Source organism: Stegodyphus dumicola, chromosome 8 (assembly GCF_044657685.1).
Source record: "Stegodyphus dumicola isolate Sdum_Otavi_A_Nest chromosome 8, ASM4465768v1".
Classification (NCBI taxonomy): domain Eukaryota; kingdom Metazoa; phylum Arthropoda; class Arachnida; order Araneae; family Eresidae; genus Stegodyphus; species Stegodyphus dumicola.
In genome coordinates, this window is record NC_140775.1 from 170,731,136 (window position 1) to 170,753,282 (window position 22,147).

The window sequence follows — 22,147 nt, forward strand, 5'->3', positions numbered from 1 at the left end:
AAATGAGCAATGCTCTCACCGGGACTCGAACCGCGGACCTCTCGAATACGCGCCGAGTGTGCTGGCCATTGCACCGCGAAGGTGCAATGGCCAGCACACTCGGCGCTAAGAAGGTGCGAAGCACACTCGGCGCTAAGAAGGTGCGAAAAACATTTTAAAGTTTAAATTTGTAAAATGTAATATGATTTAAGCTTTTTATTTAGTTAGGAAAATAAGAACTTTTTTCTTAAATTAAAATCTCAATGCCTTTTGAGAGATGTCCTCCTTGCATCAGATGCAGACAAAATATTTTGTTCGAATACAAAGGCAACGGCAGTCTTTTATCTGTCGATTAGCACTGATCTATTTTATTTTAAATAAAAGTCAAATAAAGAATAATCTTGCTTATTATTTAATTAAGTTGGTCAAGGTAGCCTACATTTTTTTATTCAAACATATGGTCCACCACTAGCCGAGCGGAAAATCTTTGTACACTAATAGTTCGACCTCAGTTCAAATCCCAGCTATTAGGCTGTGGTTGCATATGAGATTTCGTAATTTTTCTAGTGTGTAACGTGAATGCGAGGTAGTTTTTCTTAGAAAAACCACCACGGAGACACATCTTTCCCTACGCAGATAGTGTTTTATATAATTTATACTAACTCGTTAATTATATTAGCTTTGTTCAGATTTTTATCTTTCTGCGTAGGATTCTCATTTTAAGGTCAGAATAAGTTGCTAAAGATCTTTGTGATCCTCCTGAACTGATCTATTTTGGGTAAAAGCGCAGAATACGTTGCAGCGAATTGTGAAGGCGGAGCTTAGTGATGTCATAAATGGGTGGGACTAAGCTTGTGACATCACATTGTATTCTGGAATTTTGCAGCACGTGTATTAACAATTTTCCACTGAAAATAACATTATCAGTTGTTTATTATTGTAAATTAAAATTAAATTCTTTATTTTAAATTTACATTTTTAACAGTTATCTTAAGCATTTAAAAAAATTTTTTAAAAAAATTTAAATTCATGTTATGGAAGACTTTAATTTTATTGTTTTCTCAAATGACATTATACTGCTGCATAACGTCATAATCTTTTACATAGTAGTAAACTGAGAATCTTCATCATTTTCTGAAAATTTTAAATTTTAATGAAAAAAAAAAAAAAAAAAAAAAAAAAAAAAAAAAATCTGAAATGTTTCAGATTTTAAATTACGTCCAAAGGGGCGTTTTTTAACATTTTGTGTGTTACCTTTCTTTATTAAATATCATTTTCTTCGCACTTAAACCATAAGATCCAGTGCGACAGCAATATCGCAAAATAGTTTTAAAATGAGCATATCTTTAGAATTTCCGATACAGAGACTCAAGCGCTGGAGATATAAATGTTTTTTCTGCACAACGTTGCCATTGCTCGCTTTTAAATAGTTGAGTTTGTTACTCAAAAATTCGTTAAAGTTTTACAAAATATGAAATCGATAATAAAACAAATTCCAAATTTCAAATTTGGGATTCCAGATGCCCATATTCGTAGTAGGATTACGTCATTCAAAATTCGATTGTTCTATGTACCGTTGTTTTATCACAATACGAGAAATATACATACATTTATGCAGATTTTTCATTATTTAATTTCTTCAAATATAATGCAGGACTCTAACCTTTTGTGGCAACAGTTTGAAAAGTGAACCGACATTTATGAGTCCGACGCAAAATGCCAAAACGAAAGCAATAGTCCTTCGGGACTCAAGTACCTTTGGACTAATTATGGCAAATGAACATTATATTCAGCTTTCATACAACTGTTCTTTAAATTTCTAAATGACGTCATATTCTCTGTACGCATACTAGAATTCTATACATTAATAACTAAAAAAAAAATCTAATTTCTCACAGTAAGCAAATAATCGCTGCATTTTGGTTAATTTTCTAATGCTATGCAAACATTTAATTCTTTTTAATTCGGAATTAATGAATAAATGTGTGTATTTTATATGAGTATATGTGATGTATGTATCAATGTTTCCATGTATGTAACATATATGTGCATATCATTAAATTATATTTACATTTCGTTGATAAAGAGTTATCCAACCAATTCAATGTTAAAGAGTTATAAAATATTCTATGGAATTATTTCGTTTTCTAGATTTTTTATAAGCTTCATCATACAGCGTCTCACAAACGTGATGGGACACTTGTGCTTTACAAAGGGAAACTGCAATAAAATAAATTAAAAAAACATGTAAAAATTTTTGAGGGTGTGTTTCATACTTAAATTTAGTAACAATTATTACATAACATACATTTTCTCAAAATATTAAAATATTAATTTAATAAAAATACAATTGTTTAGAACGGAGCAAAAAATGGCTCACATAGTAAGTGATGGGACACCATTAGATACTACTGTACTATGCAACAAAAATCGTCTGAAGTAAGCAGTAAAAATATTTTTGGGGTTTTTATTTTTACTCAAAAGCAATTGGCAATAATTTATAAAATCGTTTGCAGTATTTCTCTACAGTTTGTTTTGGAATTTTTGTGTTTTTTAGCTCTGTGCAGCCATGAATGCTAAACGAAAAGAAACTTGCCTGAAATTCGAAAATTAGTTATTAATTTGCATATTGAATGTGGAAAATCTATTGCAGAAACTGCTGAAACAGTTAACTTGAGTCATTCAACAGTTTTCAATATCATTAAACGATATAAAAAGAATCATATGATTCAGGATAAAAGAAGACCTGGCCAACCATCAAAGCTATCCAATGGAATAAAGCGAATTATCGTTCGAAATATTAAAAAAAAATCCAAGAATGGGTGCTCCTAAAGTTGCTGCTGATTTCCAAGCGTTATATGGAGTAATTGTTAATCCTGAGACTATTAAAAAAGTAATTCGATCTGCTGGATATCACGGTAGAGCAGCCAGGAAAAAATTCTTCGTAAGTGAAAAGAATAGAAAACTCAGACTGGCTTTCGCAAAATCCAACATAAATAAGAATTCTGATTACTGGAATGAAGTTATATTTGCTGATGAGAGTAAATTTAATATATTTGGTTCTGAGGGTAGAATCTTGGTGTGGAGAAACCCCAGGGAAAAATTTCGCAAACAGAACTTGGTGCCAACAGTAAAATATGGTGGAGGAGGAGTTATGGTATGGGGGTGTATGTAGTCCGCTGGAGTTGGTAATCTTGTTTTTATTGACAGTATAATGGATCAGTACAAGTATATTGACATTTTAAATCAAAATTTGAAATCTTCAGTACGAAAATTAAACCTTCATAACGATTTTAAATTCTACCAGGACAATGACTCCAAGAACAGTGCTTTGAACGTTAGACTCTGGCTGCTGTATAACTGTCCTGAAATAATAAAAACACCACCACAATCTCCAGACTTAAATCCCATAGAGAATATTTGGCAAGAATTGGAATCAAGAATTTGCAAACACACTATTTCTTCAAAACAACAATTAAAATCGGTGCTTCAAGAAGAATGGGGTAAAATCACTCCAGAAATCACAAAAAAATTAGTCGAATCCATCTCAAGAAGATTAAGTCATGTTTTAAAAGTAAAAGGAAATCCAACAAAATATTAAAACCTTTTAAAAAGTAAAATTTTTGGATAAATATTTGATGGAAAAGTAAGTGTCCCATCACTTGTGTGAGCCATTTTTTGCTCCGTTCTAAACAATTGTATTTTTATTAAATTAATATTTTAATATTTTGAGAATATATATGTTATGTAATAATTGTTACTAAATTTAAGTATGAAACACACCCACAAAAAATTTTTACATGTTTTTTTTTAAATTTATTTTACTACAGTTTCCTTTTGTAAAGCACAAGTGTCCCATCACTTTTGTGAGACACTGTATTTCTTAAATAGGATCTCAATTCTGCTACCATTTCAAAACCCGTTTCTGTGTCTTATTTTTTCTGTACCGAATTAGATTTAGAGAATTATTTCATATGATTATAGCGGAAAATTCAGCTTTATAAATAAAGAATTTAAGGATAAAAAGATATTTAGGTCTTTTTCTAATTATTTTTGAAGTATTTAAATTAAAAAACAAAATTGGTATATTAATACAGATCACTGAAGTAAGGTGCTCGATAAAGGATAAATTAAGTAACTAATAAATTTCAGTTTTAATTGATTAAAAATGGATTCCTGCGCATTCTGTAAGAAAGGAAGCATTCTAAAAAAAATTTTTTTTTTTTTCTATTTTCACAATCATATGTACTTTTTTTATACTTTATTCAAATATTCCAGTCCATTTACAATTAGTAGTAACTACCTGAAAACGCAATTTTAATCGATTTTAATTGCCATTTTCCTTTTGATACCCCCTCTTTAGAGTTCAATAGAAATCGATTAGCATTTTTAGGGTTCATTTTCTCATATGGTATCCTTACATTGTACATATAATTCACACCTCCTCGTCATTTGCAACTTTTAACATCTCTTTGAAATAATCAACATGGGAATCCAGAATATGATTCTTAACGATGCTAAGATGATTATTTATTTTAAACATTTTCAAGTCATAATGCTTCAAAAGAATCCCATTGTATAAATATAGATTAACATTATGCTAATATGCTGGCCGCAAAATAAAAGCAGCGAGTCAAAACTAAAGGATGTGCTGATAAGAAGCCTTAATTAAAAAGTAATTATAGGAAATCTTAATCAATGCTTAATATTATTATCTTGATGAAACACTTATTCATTATTTAATCAAGTGTATAGTGATATTCAACACTTATAATGGAAGTAAAGGTTAATCAAAACACTACGAATTATGTTTTTGTTTTTCCGCCTGCAAAACCATCCTGTGAGATTATCGGATTTAATCTTCAAATTATTCCTATCTTGTATAGAACAAATAAGCCATTATTTTTAACTATAATTCGCTAATGCAAATCCTATTTTGGCGTCAAATTATTTTTTATTAATTACATTAATAGGGTAAATATGTGTAGAAATTATTGGTAAAAATAGTTAAAATAAATACTTTATTATTGATGTTTATGTACTATATTATTAAAAAGCTTATTAGCCCAAATGGTATTAGCCAAAAGCGGCTATTAGCATCAAAATGGGATTTTGCGTTGCATCCCTATAAAAGTCTGAATCACTTTTCAAATTGTTGCCACCAAATATTAGCACTCTGTATTATATTTAAAGAAATTAAATAATAAAGAATCCGCATAAGCGTATGTAAGTTTCTCGCATCGTGAAAAAACGACAGTACCTAGAGACAAAATTATGAATAACGTAGAATATGAGAATCCACCCGAGTATGAGCACCTGGAAACTCGAATTTGGAATCTGTTTTATTGTCTATTTCATATTTTTATAAAACTTTAACGAATTTTTGATTACAGTGTTCAACGAATTGAAAGGGAGCAGCGGCAAACACTGTGGCGCGCGAGACTTTCTATAGAAAATTCTAAAGATATGCTGTTTTTAAATATTTTCGTTAAAGTAGCGTTAACCCAAATGTTCTCGAAATGTGTTTGTGTCTGTAAGTAAAGGAAAAGTTCATTTAGGCGTAATATTAAAATCTGAAAAACTTCCAGATATTCTTTTACTTAAATAGCTCCATTTTTTTATTTTATTTTTTTTTTAATTAAAAGAAACACAACAAGTTTCACATGTACCACATAGTATCACATGGGCCTTACAGAAGTAAGTATGAAACACAATACAAAATAAACAGAAGAGAAAATTGAAACATAGTATCACATGGCCTTTACAGAAGTAAGTATGAAACACAATACAAAATAAACAGAAGAGAAAAATTGAAACATAGTATCATATGGTCCTTTCAGAAGTAAGTGTGAAACACAATACAAAATAAACAGAAGAGAAAATTGAAGCATAGTATCACATGGGCATTACAGAAGTAAGTATGAAACACAATACAAAATAAACAGAAGAGAAAAATTGAAACATAGTATCACATGGTCCTTTCAGAAGTATGTGTGAAACGCAACACAAAATAAACAGAAGAGAAAATTGAAACATAGTTTCACATGGGCCTTACAGAAGTAAGTATGAAACAGAATACAAAATAAATAGAAGAGAAAATTGAAACATAGTTTCATATGGGCCTTACAGAAGTAAGTATGAAACACAATACAAAATAAACAGAAGAGAAAATTGAAACATAGTATCACATGGGCTTTACAGAAGTAAGTATGAAACACAATACAAAATAAACAGAAGAGAAAAATTGAAAAATAGTATCACATGGCCCTTTCAGAAGTAAGTGTGAAACACAGTACAAAATAAACAGAAGAGAAAATTGAAACACAGTATCACATGGGCTTTACAGAAGTAAGTATGAAACACAATACAAAATAAACAGAAGAGAAAAATTGAAACATAGTATCACATGGTCCTTTCAGAAGTATGTGTGAAACGCAACACAAAATAAACAGAAGAGAAAATTGAAACATAGTTTCACATGGGCCTTACAGAAGTAAGTATGAAACAGAATACAAAATAAATAGAAGAGAAAACTGAAACATAGTTTCACATGGCCCTTTCAGAAGTAAGTGTGAAACACAATACAAAATAAACAGAAGAGAAAATTGAAGCATAGTTTCACATGGGCCTTACAGAAGTAAGTAAGAAACAGAATACAAAATAAATAGAAGAGAAAATTGAAACATAGTATCACATGGGCCTTACAGAAGTAAGTTTGAAACACAGTACAAAGTAAGCAGAAGAGAAAATTGAAACAAAATTTAAGAATGATTACAAAGGTTTACAATGAATTGACAAAAACTGTTAAAAGCACTTCTCTCAGAAATAAATTGGTAAAATTCTGGAAGCCAGTTAATATTAAAATTAACTTTTAGGTTTTTCAGGTTGTTTTTGAATCTCGATAATGATATTATTAGAGGAAGAAATACATTTTAGGATCTCCAAGGATGATAGGGAATCATTACAGATGAGATAATCCGAAACAGCGCTATTTTGTTCGAAGATCCATCTGATGGCGAAGTTTAAGCACAAAAGTTCAGCTATGAAAACGATACATTTATCTCTAATTTTAAACTGAAAGTGCTCATATTCAAGCAATTTTTGACGACAACAAATGCGAGATCAGCCTTGCCATCAGTATAACAAGTTACAGGCGAACCATCTACAATTTTTTTTGCTAAACTGAATAATATTAACAGCATTTCTTCCTGAAGGATAAGGGAGGTCAGATGGAGGTAAAATACAATCATATTGAGAGACAGCAGAAGCAGAAATATTTTCCTTATAGGCAATATAATGAAGAATGGCAATGTCGATTGGAGGCAAGCCAGAAATTGCATAAATAGACTCATAGCTAACGGTACGATATCCACATACGACCCGCAAAAGTATCCGCCTTTGAACTCGTCGTAAATATTTATAATTTATCTTCTTCTTAAGCGTCAATAAAATCGTCAGTTTCACATACACTCCAATTAATTTTCAGCCTATCTTGATTCAGAATACGTTTACGGACCATGAGGTGCGTTTTAATCACAACGTGCCACATGAACAGGAAGGTTTTTTTAAAGTAAAACGAACTCTACATATACTCTTGTTTTCATTAGATTCAACAATTTTGGGATTTTGTACAAAAATCACTTTCAGAAGATCTTCATTGCGTATTTCGTTTGGCACATTTTTACAAGTAAAACAGTATTCCTTTTTTTTTTTTTTTTAGTCCAAAGGGATTTGAATCCCGAAGGACTATTAGTTTCGTTTTGGCATTTTGCGTCGGACGGATAAATGTCCGTTCACTTTTCAAACTGTTGCCATAAAATGTTAGAGTCCTGCATTATATTTGAAGAAATTAAATAATGAAAATCTGCGTAAATGTATGTATATTTCTCACATTGTCATAAAATAACGGTACATAGAGTCATCGAATTTTGAATAACGTAATCCTCCAACGAATATGAGCATGTGGAAGACCAAATTTGAAATTTGAAATTTGTTTTATGATCGATTTCCTATTTTTTAAAACTTTGACGAATTTTTGATTAACAAACTCAAGGATTTCAAAGCGAGCAATGGCAACGTTGTGCAGAAAAAACATTTTTATCTCCAGCGCGTGAGTCTCTGTATCGGAAATTCTAAAGATATGCTCATTTTAAAACTATTTTGCGATATTGCTGTCGCACTGGATCTTATGGTTTAAGTGCGAGGAACATGATATTTAATAAAGAAAGGTAACACACAAAATGTTAAAAAACACCCCTTTGGACGTAATTTTGCCAAAAAAAAAAAAAAAAAAAAAAAAAATCTGAAACATTTCAGATTTTTTTTTTTTTTTTTTTTTTTTTTGGCAAAGACGTGTTTTGCCTCACATTCTTTGACATGATCAATTAAATGAACACACAATATCTCCTTATTCTTAAGATAATTAAGTAATTAGTTTCACGTTAAATGGTACGAAGCCTTGTAGAAATATTAGGTTATTTGGAGGCAGGAAAGATGAAAAATTAGCAATCGCCTTCGCCGGGAATCGAACCACGGACCTCTGGAATACCGGCCCAGCGTCAGAACCACTACACCACGAAGGCACGTTAGGAAAGTGGAAGAAATACCTTATAGCCTTTTAAAAATTAGGATAATTTTCATAAACAATTGCAGTGTTAATTAGTGCTTTCATCTGGAACTAGCTCGGATTATTCGTTTTATAGCAGCGTTTCCCAACCTTTCAGCCTCCTGACCTACATGTATATACTCGTATATTGTTCAAGTAAAAGAAAAAGGAAATTTCTAGACGATAAAAGTGTAATAATGAAATGCTAATAAACAAATGGATATGCTAGATAAAATCATCTGATAACTATAATTTAATTCATAATGATAAGTAAATATATGTTAATAATCGAAAATGGTGAGTACTAATATTATTAAATTGTTTAATAATACGTAAAAAGAAAAGAGCACATAAACCTTTTTGCGGTCTGTATAATTTGTTATCATCTTGGTACCATGTATATACCGAGCAGGGAAAAAAAAAAAAAAAAAAAAAAAGGAACAGTTCTATATCTCCCGTTCTACTAGACTGATTGACGAAATTTAAATTGCGTTTTCCATATAGTGAAAGCGTGACTTAGGATATATATTATATTTATATATAGCATTGTTCTAACATAGGTATTTTGACGAAAAATCGGACTTTTTTTTAAATAACATACCAATTTTTTTTCCATATTTCGATCTACGACTCAAATTATGCCTAATTTTTGGTGAAAAATTTAAAAATTTATCTTGGAGATTTTTTTTTTTTTTTTTTTTTTTTCAGTTTGAGCCAAGAATAATTCACTTGGCGAACTTCTTAATTTATAGTAACCTATTTTCCTTGGCCTCTTTTCTTTGTGTACTGCTGGAAAAAAGTCATCGTTCATACTTTCGAATAATTTTAACAAAGTGCGTTCACCACATTTTCGTTATCATCGCTTATAATAAATATGCCAAATTTCAAAATGCGCCAAAAGGTAAATTCACGTATGTCTTAGGAAATTTTGAATAAAAAACTCTAATTTTTTGAAAGTATGCTTAGAAATACGTCTGCTTTAAGATGATTGCAAAAATTTTATAAGTTATCATTCAAAATGTTTTTCGAAAAATTTATAATAATTATTTAAAAATACAAATTTTAAAACTCATAAAAATAGGCGAATTTGATTTGGAATGAATCTAAATTCGAAATATGAAAGGAAGAATCAAGTAAGTTTAATATGAAAAAAGAGATATTAATAAATATACATCAAATTCAATTAACATTGAGAAGCTAAAATTTCGAGAGCTAATTTTTTAAAAACTACTCGTGCAATTTTTTAAAAACTTGGCAGATAGTCATAATTTGAGTCGTAGAATCGAAATATGGAAAAAAGTGACATGTCATTTCAGAAAAAGTCCGATTTTGTATCAAAATACCTATAGTAGAAAAATGCTATATATAAATCTAATACATACTCTAAGTTGCGCTTTCGAGACAGGAAAAACGCAAGTTGAATTTCGTCAATCGGCCCAGTAGAACGTGAGATATAGAACTATTTTGTCATATTTTGAGATATAGAACTGCCCCCTTTTTTCTGCGCAATCTACATCCATATACACATTTTGGTAACCACTGGCTTACAGGAAAGAACAGATAAAAGCTTTCTCTGTAGTTCCATTCCAGTTTTTATTCTTGATATATTGATATTGAAAAAGACCTAAAAACTATTTTCGTTTGCAATATATTATATGTCCTTTAACACACCCGTTTACTTTCCCCTTCATAATTAACGCCAATCTTCCCTTCTTCACCACATCTGCGACGACACCTCCTAACCTAAGACAAGCAAAGAACGTCTTGATTTTGCAGCATCTTCTAGGATTGAGCCCTATTATGTAATTTGTAAGATTTTTTTAAAAATTAATCATTTATTTATAATTTCAGCCTTTACTATAACTTCTCCTTTCAGTTTTCTGATCAAAATATACATAAAGTTAGAGAGTACAGAGGCTGTTCGCACATTTTTTAGACGATTTTGGAGAGCGGTAATAAAAAATTGTTTGCTGAAAAAGAAGTAATTACAATTTTAATATGTTTTTAAAAGTCAAAATTATCGTCTGTGGCTTGAAAGTTTTGTTTTTATTCAAAATGGCGAATTTAACGAAGTAGTGGTTCGAAGGCTAGATTTACTCTCTTTCCGAAGAGAAATATGCATACTCCGTTATCCAAAAACGATGAGAGAGTCATGGTTTTGTGATATCTAAAGCGTCAATAGGTAATATCATCAACAAGAAAGGAAATAAACGTCAAATTGGAGCCTCAAGTGGGAAAACACATTCCAAACAAGTATCCAAGGAAAAAACGGACATCTTCGACTATTGCAAAGGTACGTTGTTTAATGTTAAAAGAAAATCCCCCTAGTCAAAGGATAGTTTCAAATTCATTAAAATGCTCGGTGTCCACTGTAAACAAAATGATAAACGTTGATTTAAATCTTAAGAAAGCGAAAAAACGCAATGTGCATCGTCTTCTTCCAAAGCATATCGCTCAACGCAGGATACGCTGCAGAATTCTATATGAGAAACACTTATCCAAAGAAAAATGGAAAACAGTTGTCACAATAGATGAAGCATGGGTGTATTTAAATGACTGTAACAAAAAAAGAGCCATTTATTATCATAAAAGGGGAGGAAAAAATTTAACTATATGGTTCAAAGAATCGAAAGAAAGTTTTTCTAAAGCATTCATGATTGTTGCTGGTTTTTCTTATAATGGCAAGTTAAAAATTAAAAGAGTGCAAAACAATGTCAAGATTAACTCGAAATACTATCAGGAACATATTTTATCGCCAATTTTTCTTAATGAAATACCGTCGCTTTACCCACAGTGCCATCGATCTGTGAGACTCCATCAGGACAAAGCTAGCAGTCACAAATCAAAATCCACAGTAAATTTCCTAAAAGAAATGGAACAAAAAACCGGTATCAAGGCCATACCCTTCACTGATATCCCTACTAAATCTCCCGATGTGTCACCTATGGATTTTTGTGCTTTCTGACTTTTAAAAACTGCATTATCCAAACGTTGTCCCAAAACCCTAACAGGACTCTGGAAAGCTGTTTCTGAGGAATGGGATAGAATACCTCTTCTGCCACTTCAAAAGGCATTATTATCCTGGAAATTGTGGTGTCGAAAGATAGTTCAGAATAAGGGATGCCAAATAGAAAATTTAAAACACAAGAATTTGATGTAATTTAGTTTTGTGAATACAATATACATCGTCTAAAAAATGTGTGAACAGCCTCTGTATTTAAACACGTTGTTCCGAATGGCATTAAAATGTTGACAGCTGGGAAAAACGTGATATTCATAATTATTGCTGAAACGCATCTAAATTATGCAGAATCGTTGATTGATAAAGTCGACAAGTGTGGACGAGCGTTTCCTTGCTTCCACGCCCGTGAGTGTCGATGTGTGTAAATACGATCGCCTATTGAGCGTTTACTATGCACGTGTTTAAAAAGTCAAAGGTAGGTAGCTATTTAAAATCAGTGTCTCCTGAATATATTGCATCTTATGTGAGTTGTGATTGAAAATTGTGCAATTAAGACTTAAGTACCTAGACTTGATTGCAAATAGATTATTTTGGATTCATAGTTAATACTTTCTGGAATTCCTAAACTAAAAATGCAAGTTTTTTATAAAAGAATTACATTATCTAATTAAAATAATATATAATATAAAATAACCACAAATTGTGATTTTGTTTGCGATTGTGATACTGAGTAATAAATTTAATTGAAGATCAATTTCTTCTTTCTTCGTGATCTTTAAAATGAGTTCCTATAAACATTAAGTGGAAGGGAAAAAAGAAAACGAAAAGCAGATCGAGGTAAAGTGGCAAAACAAATGAAAAGATCGTTGAACAAATTTTTAACTGTAGATGGAGAACAATTACAACAATCGTCATCATTTTCACAAATTTCACCTGCTCAAATTCCAGAAACATCATTTGTATTGGAAACTATTCTGCAAAAAGACCAGCAGGAAAAACCAAGCAATTCCGTTTGTGAAGATGAAACAAAAGGAGAAAACATAAATTTAAAATCATCTCAAAGTAATGATGAAACTAAGAGTTTTGTTAACGATATTGCATTATGGCCAGAATACTTAACAGACGCCTTGCGAGAGTATTATATAAAAATCCATCAAAATCAATAAATGGATCTTTGGAATCATCTTCTGTTCGATGCAACGAAGGGTAAAAACAAATCACAAGAAAATTAACTATTGCTTCCTTCTTCAGAACAATTAATAGCGGGGAAGAAGTTAAAAGAGATTGGTTGGCTTATACCGAAACCAACAACTTATTGTACTGTTACGTCTGTAAATTATTTTCCAAGCAAACAACGCTAATGACAAAAGGGACGAAAAATTGGAAAAATGTACATAAAAAATTATCAAGCATGAAAACTCCAGTGACCACATTAACTCCATTTAAATTTTTATAACAAGATCTAAAATTACCGGACGCATTGACACTGAACTGGAACAAGAAATTATAAATGAAAAAAAAAAAAAAAAAAAAAAAAAAAAAAAAAAAAATTGGAGAGAAGTACCATAACGTGTGGTAGCGAAAATCAAATTTATTTCTTCATACTCTTTAGCGTTTCGCGGTAAAAATGAAGTGTTTTTTTAGTGAAAATAATGGTAATTAGTATATAGGTGCTTTGGAATATTTATCCGAGTTCGATTCGTTTTTGAGGGAACACATGAAAAAATATGCAAACTGCGGCACCGGTGCTGTAAACTATTCGTCGCCTACAATATGTGATGAATTTATTTCTATTAAATCGAAAGATTTACAACTCACAATAGTGAACGAAATAAAGGAAGCCAAATTTTACTCTCTAATTATTGATTCAAAACCTGATATATCTCACCGTCATTATTCGCTGACCGTCATTATGTGGTATAAAGTGGTATAAAAGAAAGATTTTTGGGATTTCTACCTATATTTTCTCATACTGGTGAAAACTTGGAGAAAGTTATTTTAGAATTTTTAAATAATATAGATTTAGACATCACTAACTGTCGGGGACAGAGTTATGATAATGCGTTTAATACGTCGTGTAAATATAAGAGGCTCCAATCCAGAATAAACCAACATATTGTTACGAAATGTACAGCTGCGGTAACATACCTTTCCCGCAAAACAGATTTAGGGTTGCCATAAAATGACAAGGGAAGGCAGGGTTGCCATATTTGGCAAAAAATCGCCATTTGGCAACATTTGGCGACAAAATCGGCGATGTACCATGGACGGATGGAGAACTTTCTGGAACGAATTCTTACGGGTTTAGCCCAGAATGTTCTCAAACACAAGCCGAATGCTATATAAACCCTGCTGGTCCGCAGTCAGTGTGTGTGCCTCGTCTAGAGTGCGAGATAGTATCGAGTATGTGCCTCGTCTAACGAGCTGATAGTCAGTCACTGAGAGAGTGTCTCGAAGTCCAGCGCCGAGTTGGTAGTCGAGTGCATCGAAGAGTCTCTTAGTGTATCGAGGTTAGTGCATCGTCGAGAGAGTGTGTTAAGCCCCGGGAACGATTGAACCGAAGGGTCGGGAGCTGTGCTCTGCGTGTTGCATCGCGAGTTGTAGCGTGGAGAGTCTCGAGAGTACGTGGAGTTCCGAGCGAGCAGAGTCGGCAGCTATACTCTGGTGCTTTGCAGTGAAGCTGTCTCCACCGTGATAGCTTGATAACCTGAAAGCTGTGTCGCTGATCGTTGTCAGCGTGTTTATAACAGTTCGATGACTGTGAACGAGATTTTGGAGTTGTTCTGATTAATACCGGCCAATAAAGTGTGTTTTGATACTTCATCAAGTCACTCCAAATCCTCACAAACCCCGTACGAATGTGAAGGAAGAAAATAACGCAACAATATTCTTTCTGCCCATTTTATACCATGCGCAAATCATTCATTAAATTTAATTGGAAACGCTGCTGCCGAAAGTTGCATGGAAATGACCCCTTTTTTTCAATATCGTTCAGGAATTGTACGTATTTTTTTGAAGTTCTACACATAGGTGGAAGGCATTTCAAAAATTTTGTAAGAGCAAACACTTGAGTATTAAACCTATTTGGGACACCAGGTGGTCTGCTTGTTCCGATGCTGTGAAATCCTTAACGGAAAATTATGAAGAAATTTAACATTGTTTACGTCATTTTTCCTCAAACAAAGATGAAAAATTATTAACAAGATCCGAAGCTGCCGATTTACATAAAAAACTTGATACATTTGAGTATGTACTGTTACTTACTATATGGGAAAGGATTTTAGAGAGAATAGATGCTTCAAACAAGACTCTTCAACAAAAAGACGAATCCCTAAATACAGCAGTGTTAATATATGATTCATTGATAGATTTCATACAAATGTTAGAGATGACTTTGACAATTTAGAAAAAGAAGCAGAAAAAGTTAAAGATATTGCATATACTAATGATAAAAAACGGTAGAAAATACGAAAATTATTTTACGACGAAATTACAGAACATGAAATAAGATTCAGTGGCAAAGAACATTTTAAAGTTAATATTTTTTTGTTGTATGCGATTCTTTAATTAGCAACATTAAAAAAAGATCTGAGGGATATAAAACTATTAACAATAAATTCAAAACAATTTTTCATGATAGTGATGTTAGTGACTCTTCAATAGGGGAATTAAAATGTTATGAACAAGATTTAAACCTAGCAGAACTGAAAAGTGAAGTATTAAAATTTAAGACTTTTATAAGTAAAGAAAATAATACTTCGCCTGCATCCATGTGGTCATTTATTCAGGAAAATAATATTATTGCAACGTTCCCTAATTTAAACATAATTCTGAGAGTTTATTTACACTTCCAATAAGCAACGCAAGCGGTTAAAGATCATTCTCAATAATGACCAGAATAAAAAAAAAATTTAAGATCCACATTAGACCAACAAAAATTAAATAGTTTATCATTACTTTATATAGAAAAAGAGTTATTAAATGACTCTATTAATTATGACAAACTAATTGACGAGTTTGCAGAATTAAAAGTGAGAAAAAAGGCAATATAACTAACCAATCTGGGTATATTTGTTTAAGTATTATTGTTTGTTTTAATTAATTATGTTTATGTTTGTTTGTTTTAATAAATTATGTTTATGTTTGTTTGTTTTAGTAAATTATGTTTATGTTTTTTTGGTTTAATAAATTATGTTTATTTAATTTTTGGACATGTATATTATTTTTTCCTTTTTTTTTTTTTTTTTCCATGGAATCCGGTAATTAAGTAGAACTACATACTATATGCTTTAAAACCAAACTACCAAACCCAAAGTATGTGTCATGACCGACTGAAAAATAGGCCTGGAATTACAATGTTGTTTTAGTCCGCCACTGCGTGGAACACAGTTTGAAGACCCCCGGCATAGACGAACCAGATAAAATTTTCAGTTAGGTCAAACATCACAAAGGTAAAGCTTCGCTATTAAGATATCTCATATTTTAAACTTATATCTCAGATAATGACCTAATTTCTTACTTTTTATTAAACAGCATAAATGCATGATAAATTACTCACGGACGTAAATTGAAGTGCCCTGAGTTACAGTTTTATCTGCATATTAAAATCGTATCTTTATGTCTGAAATATTACAGAATCACGCTAATAGATTCACCGTATTCCAGCCGTAAATAAACTTTTTATGCAATTCATCCCTGAATACAATAAATTGTCTTTAAGCATGTTATATTAGACAGCGGGAATTAAAACCAAACTGAACGCATGGCCTCGGTCTTCCCAAATAACATACACACGTGATAAGGATCAGCTGGTCAGCATTCATTCCTTTTCTGTAATCAATATGGTAGATCCATTTGTCATATTTACCCTTTACGTAAGGGGAGTTACCACAACAGGCTACGGAGAGTTTAACACTCTTAAGTACTTTGCCCTGGTGCCGAGGTTTACTGCTGGTACCATTCAGCATAGTCTTGACTTTCATAAAGCGTTGTGAGTACATTAGCAAATCCCAGGGGGTCCGGTAGGGTCTCAGTCATACATTTCTGTAGCAAGAGCCTGCGCGGATTTATAATCTCTGGGGGGAAATTTGATGGGATAGTTGAGGGGGGTCAACAGAATTTCAGACTGACGTAGACACGCCCACAATGATTCCTGCGGTGTCGGATATTATTTTTCTCGCTACTAAGTGTCTATAATCACCCGTAGAGTCCAAATGGGAGTTTGCCTCCACAAGTAAGGGATAGCTACAACAGGCGATTGTCAATTTGTCTCGTTTGGCAGGATACACTTGCTTTTATTAAAATAGTAGGAGGTCGCAAGAGTGGAAAACAGAAACTGTGATTCACTCTATTAGTTTCTAAACAAGCTGTTAACCACCAGTTGTTTTCACATGGATTCTTTTTTTTTTCATTGGATTTCATGCAGTATTGCAGTTTCCTTCCATTTTTCATTCATCGAAGAAATCAGTTTTTCCTGATATCAGTTCTGTTTTTTTATAAATAATTTCAGACGTGTGCATACTTTTATTTTATTTATTCAGAGGAAATTATGGTAATTAATTTCATATTAATTTAGTTAGATTTACCGCTCATTATGTGTCATGTATGCGCGGAATATATAAGTTGGTTAAATTCTTCGAATTTTGGTCTTTTAACACTTTCCGGCACGCTACCTTTCAAAATCGGAGTTTTGATTTAAAAAAAAAAAAAAAAAAAAAAAAAAAAAAAAAAAAAAAAATAGGCAGTCTAATTAGGCCTAGAGGAGTATACAAGTAAAATTTTGTGAAGCTAGCACTTATCGTTTAATTCTGTGGGTGTGCCCAAAGTGGGCACACTGATTGCAAAAGAGCTTCGAAAAGAGTTTTGAAACGAGCATTGTTGTCAATGAAATGACCTATGAGATGCAGAGAAACAAAGAATACAGACTCTTAGTTGTCCTAGATTATCGGTGAGCCCGATCTGGGCACACCTAGGGTTCGCCGTTTGATTTTAGGCGAGATTTCAAGGTAAAAATTTAAAACTAATATAGAATTTTAGAAATTCTAGAAATTTAAAACTAATATGAATAATCAGATTAGCATACAGCCAAAAAAATAAGAATTTCTTTTCAAACAATTCCTTTTATACCCCCCCCCCCCCCAAAAAAAAAAATATCTGGAAGATTTCTCTGAAAAATGAGGGTCTTAAAAAACTAAACATGGCTAAAATATATTGACTGGTTTGTGCTGAGCTGCCATCTACTATAAATAAAGAAGGTTCAGAGTAACCTATAGTAACTTATAAATCCTTTTTCATTCAATTTTTCTGTGCCTACAGAAGGAAATTTTTAGGTGTGTCGAGACCGGACACACTGTGCCGCAAAGGTTTAAAATGGATTATTAGTAAGAGAATCTAATTCGCTTCCAAAGTAAAAATGTATAACCTTTTCAATGAAACTTATCCTTTCATATTACTAATTTTTCCACTTAATTAACGTTTAAACATAGCTTCCTTACTGCATTAAAACAATTTAAGTAATCTTTCAGCTACCGTTTCTTAGTTTCGTAGATATTCAGAATTAAACATAGTAACAGAAGGGAGTGCAATTTTTTTTCCGGTTTAAATTAAATAGCGTAAAAATAATGCTTGAGGCCTAAAAAGGAATTTCTGCGGAATTAACATATTTTTTTTCCTCCTCTTCCTAGAAATAATTTAGCGCTGTCTATAAAAATTACTTTTTCTAAATAATGAATAATACAAAAGTTTCTATTCTATTTAGTTCTACTGCTATTCCATTAAGTATTACCAATTATTTTTATTATTAACGCAACGCAAATAATCAGCACTCGTATGATGACTGTATTACTGTGATATACTGTTTTCCATCTTTTTTACTTATTTCATAAATTTCTCACTAAAATTTAAAATGTTTTGTCGTTTAAAATGTATAAATTTCTAGAATAATGCGTATGAACTCAAAAAGTACCATTTTATAAAGCTCTATCAACAAATTTGAAAGAAAGTTTATTGTAACTTGTATTTTTTCGGTTAATTGAAGACTTCAGCGATAAATATACCACATATGCAGCAGATATTTTTCTACCGCATTCTACAGAAATTGTAGAAAATTATTCAAGTATATCAACATAGCAGTAGCTCAGTTAGCAACGCATCGCATTTTAAGGGTAAATCTCTTTTTATTAGCCGTTAATTAAACTTTAAGAATATGTTTGGCTTGGTTTATTTGATTATGGCAAAGTATTTCGAGGGCTATTAGCTTAAGGGGGGATGACTTTCTATGGGAAACTGGCTCGTATATACGTTGCACTTAGGGGGAAAGGGGGGAAAACCCATAAAAACGTCCATAGAGCCAGCTCGTTCGCATAATTCGTACCTCGGACCAAAATACCAGTGTTCAGCGACTTTACCACTCGGCCGCTGGTAGACCAATCAATAATATGTAGAAATACCTCATAAGAAGAGCAGTCAAATGATACCTATTGTTGAGGGATGACCACTCAATCGGAAGTTTCGTCTGTGTTTGGAATTTTAGTCTTACAGGAATAACGAAGAGAGAAGAGAGAGTTTTATTTGTATGTTGTTAATCAAGTGCTTGCCAAATGTTTCAAAATATGTTATCAGTTTGCAGGAGAATCACAATTAAACTGTATATTCTCGCCATTTCAGGTGGGTTTAGTGAATATTTGTTTGCACAGACATGCATCTTCTTTTAGCTTGCACGCACCTACACACATTTAAATAGCTACACATGGAGACATAATTTCAAAATTGATAAATGATTGGACTTTTGGATTATTCAAAAGCTATAATTTTTTTTAATAAAAATGGATTTTAGGTATTTTCAGCAATTTCTTTTAAGGATAAAGTAGGGTAGGGAATAGGTATTTGAGAAAGATAAGCTGTACGTTTCCGAATCTGTAAACTGTTTCTCAGATTGATTATTTTTATGCCAGTTACTTGTCTTTATCAAATAAAAGGCAATTTTTATTGAAAAATTTAACGTCCTTGCGCAGTTTCAACTGCGCCTTTTGTGTAGTCATACAGCCCGAGAATCTTCCAATGGAATAATAATAATAATAACAATAAATAATCTGAAAGCTTTCAGATTTTATATTACTTCCAAATGGGCCTTTTTCTTTCTTTTTTTTTAACGTTTTGTGTGTTACCTTTATTAATTAAATTCATGTTCTTGGCCCTTAAGCTACAAAATTCAATTCAACACCAATATCACAAAATAAGTTAAAAAGAGCATATTTTTAGAAATTCCGATTCACAGCCTTGCACGGTAGAGTTAAAAACTTTTTTTTTTTTCGTAGTGTCGTCATTGCTCGCTTTAAAAGTCGTTGAATTTGTTAATCAAAAATTCGTTAAAATTTTACAAAATATGAAATAGGTAATAAAACCAATTTCAAATTCCAAATTTACTCTTCCAGACGCCTATATTCGAGTGGAGAACAACGCTATTCAGAATTTGATGTCTCTAGGTACCCTTGTTTTTTCACAGTGCGAGAAACATACATACATATACTTCATCATTTAACAATTTCTTTAAATAGAATACAGGGCACTAACATTTGGTGGCAACAATTTAAAAGTGGTTCGCCATTTATAGTGAATGTAAAATGCCAAAACGAAATTAATAGCCTTTCTGGGCGAACTGCTCCTTTGGGTTAATATGTTGTAGACCTCTGAATTTATAAACTTTTATTTGAAATGATAATTTAAATTACCGTTTGGATGATTGTTTCAATTGCTGGTCCTTATTAAATGAAAAGCAGTTTGTGATGGAAAATATAACTTCCTAGCACAAACATAGCTGTGTCTTTTTATGTGATCGTGAAGCTTGAGATTCTTATTATGGTAAAATTGAAATGGGTGGCGCACGAATAAAGACAGCTGTGGTGTACGTTTTAAGAAACATAGTCCGTGTGGCTCCGATACCTTTTCCGCCATCCGTCAGCCGCATACATTGAAACGCCGAAGTCGAGCTATTTGAAGAGGGGCGGTGCACTTCAAATAGGTAGACATCGGAAAGGGAGGTAGGCTGCAGCTAATGGATTGGGCGGGCTAATTGAGCTTGAATCTATTCCGTGAAGGCGAAAACCCTTCCTTCTGAAATCCACGACGATCTATTTTTCCCTTAAACGGGCTCATTTGAGCTGCTTTTGCAAAATACGGAACCCCGGTCGATAAGAGCGTTTAAATAGGCCTGACGTTTATTTTTTCCTCTCCATCCTTCTTATTTTCGGCTTCGAAATTCGATTACCGGGAAACGACTTTTAATAGACTGTTTGGAGGTGTTAAGGGAGAGCGGAGAGGAAGATAAAGAGGGAGGGAGAAAAATCGTCGAAGGGGGATTGAACGAAAGTCCCCCGAGGGATTTTATTCCGCCGAAAGTGAAGAATAATCCTTTTTGGGGCAATAAGCTTTCGTTTCCCGACTCGTTTAGTTTTCTTTTGTTTCCTTTCGGAGTTTTTTTCTTCTTCGCCAAGTTGAAAGTCTGAATTCCGCAGTTTCCATTTCCCGTTAGTTAGAATGGCAGTATGAATGAATGAACGAATGAACTTCTGCTCGCGTTTGATGCGAAGAAAATAGAAATCAAATTGGTCTCTGCACAACGTTTTAGAAAATCTCTCGGTATATAGAGGGAAATACTGGATTATTCAGGATACATTCGGCTATTTATCAAGGATGCAGTTCCAAATCTCTTTTTAATAACTAATACTAGAATGAATTAATTATAACGTAAATAGGATAAAACACACATGGCAGTATCGTAAAAAGATCAGTTGTTGATTCAATCAAAGAAGATAAAACATATTTGTTGGCTATTTCGCAATGTATGATAGCAAACACTTGATGCAAGATATGATAATTAATAGATTTTTTTCAGTGAATGGAAGACAAAACTCTGAATCACTCTAACTGATCTGATAAACAGAAGTGATATGTGACCAAAATTAATGTTGGAGTCCCAAAGCGAAATCACTTACGAGCGTCCCCCCCCCGTCCAGTTTTTCTTTTCAAAGCAGTAGATATCAATGAATTCAGTTACATAACATGCTTCGCGAAATAAACTAATTATAATTCAATACTCCATGATTTAAATTTATCTAAAAACAAAAATCTCTTTTTTGTGTGAATTTTGGGTTTTGGTTTCAGTCTGTCATGAGCAGTATAAAGCGCTGTGCTTAGGCATTTTTAAAAGAGTCTTATTTTTTCTGAAAACTTACGTTAAGTTTTTAAAGCATGCAATGGCCATCTGCTTACGCTGGAAACTGGGGAAAAGAAGAAAATCGAAACTGTAAGAATCTGGAAGAAAGAAACAAAAGAGAATAGAAGAAACTGAACGACACACACACACACACACACACACACACAAAAAAAAAAAAAAAAAAAAAAAGAGAGAGAGAGAGAGAGAGAGAGACAAAATCTGAAGAAAACTGGGGGGAGGGGGGGAGAGAATAGGAAGAAAGAAAAAAAGAAAATGAAATAAACTGAAAAAATATGCAACAAAAAACTAGAAGAAACTGGGGAAAAAAAAAAAAAAACTCTCAAAGAAACTAGGGGGGAGGAGAAGGTGAAAGAGAAAAAAATGTGAA